At 51.6% G+C, this 1,723-nt stretch overlaps 1 protein-coding gene across 2 annotated transcripts in view; it reads right to left on the reverse strand.

Moving 5' to 3' along the window:
- Positions 1 to 1,396, reverse strand: part of WRN (Werner syndrome, RecQ helicase-like) — a 122,245-nt gene extending 120,849 nt beyond the window's left edge. For both annotated transcript variants that reach the window (XM_014537872.1, XM_014537871.1), the window contains exon 1: positions 1,217 to 1,396. The gene's annotated coding sequence lies outside the window, so the exon portion shown is untranslated. The remainder of the gene's footprint in view (positions 1 to 1,216) is intronic.
- Between the last annotated feature and the right edge of the window lie 327 nt (positions 1,397 to 1,723).

Genomic DNA, 1,723 nt, shown 5'->3' on the forward strand with positions numbered 1-1,723 from the left:
ACACACACACACACACACACACACGATGGACAAATGGAATGCAACTAGCCTGATGCTGTACTGGACCTGTCTCCAATATGGAAAGGAAACTCCAGACACTGGCTTTGCTTCTAGCTTTACTGAAGCCCCAGCTACACTCCTTCTATGGCTGTGCTAAGGGAAGTGGGACTTTCGAAACACAGGGATTTAAAAATCACTTGTAAAAAAAAAATAATAATAAAATAAAAATCACTTGTTCTTCTGTGCAAGTCTCAGAAAATTCTTTTTCTCGGGATAGCAAGAAATCCAGCAGCACCCAGTGGGGAAGAGAACCCCCCACTTCTTCCGATATCAAAGGGATTAAAAAGAACAAATTGGTTGGTTGTTACAGAATAGTCATGATGAGGATGTAAAACACAGAATAGGGAACATAACCAATAATATTGTCATAACTATGTATGGTGTCAGATGAGCACTAGATTTATCATGAAGATCAATTAGTAAGTTATATAATCACTGGGGTGCACACCCAATATTACATATTGTATGTAATATTGTATATCAAATGTAATTGAAGAAAAATATTTTAAAAAAACATTAAAGACGCCCTAACCGGTGTGGCTAAGTGGGTAGAGCCTCGGCCTGTGGACTGAAGGGTCACAGGTTCGATTTCGGTCAAAGGCATGTACCTTGGATGCGGGCACATCCCCAGTGGGAGGTGTGCAGGAGGCAGCTGATCGATGTTTCTCTCTCATCGATGTTTCTAACTCTCTATCCCTCTCCCTTCCTCTCTGTAAAAAATCAGTAAAATATATATTTTTAAAAAAACATTAAAGACTAAGTGATTTCAACTTAAAATATCCAACATAATTTTGCTCAATTACACATAGCAAGTTATTTCTCTTGCCTCTGTTGTGTAAATATGGAGTGGCTCAATTCCTACAGCGGTCAAGACCGAATGGAAAAGACACAATCCTTTGGGCAACCAGTTGCGCAAGGCGGTGGCTGGAGGGGCCGGGAGGCACCCTGTCTGACTGCCTGCAGCTCTGAGAGGGCCTGCAGGGGGTCGGGGCCGTTTCCGGGGTGCTCGGAGGAGGACGGAGATTCCGCTTCAGAGGACTCTCCCGCACCCCTTACGGAGGCCTGCTCTGCGAGCTGAGCACCGCCAGCGTCGGAGCAGGCCAGTCATCCCCAGGTTCTGGAGCTGGCGGAAGCAGGGGTGGGGAGCACACGTTACCCGGAGAAGAACCAGTTCAACGGGCCTTCTTCAGCTGGCTGATGTGTGGAGCGCCACCACAGCACGGCCTGGAACCCATGGCATCCAGGCTAGGCACCAATTCAACACTTTATTCCCGCGCCTCACACCGCACGCCGGAGCGCCAAAGCGCACACTCAGAGCACCAGGAGACCAGCCTTCCCCACCCCTTCCTCCGGAGCCCGCCCCGCCCCCGTGCGCCACGCCGCGCCGCGCCGCGGGGTTGCAGCCCTCCCATCACAGCGCCGCTGACTAAGCGGTGCGCATGCGCGGGGACTGGCGCTGCCGCAGAGCACTCCGGGAATTGTAGTCTCTGTGCGGGAGCCGCGGGCCTCGAGAATCCTGCATCCTGGCGGAACCTGGACAACTCGGAACACTCTAGACACCCCGGCCCTTCTTCCCATCTTCACACCTGTCCCGTCACCTCGCACTCACTCGCTGGGCTTCGGTCAGGGCGCACCCCAAGGGAGAGCGCGAGATCCCCGGGTC

The sequence above is a fragment of the Myotis brandtii genome, unplaced genomic scaffold (assembly GCF_000412655.1).
Source record: "Myotis brandtii unplaced genomic scaffold, ASM41265v1 scaffold185, whole genome shotgun sequence".
NCBI classification, from domain to species: Eukaryota; Metazoa; Chordata; class Mammalia; order Chiroptera; family Vespertilionidae; genus Myotis; species Myotis brandtii.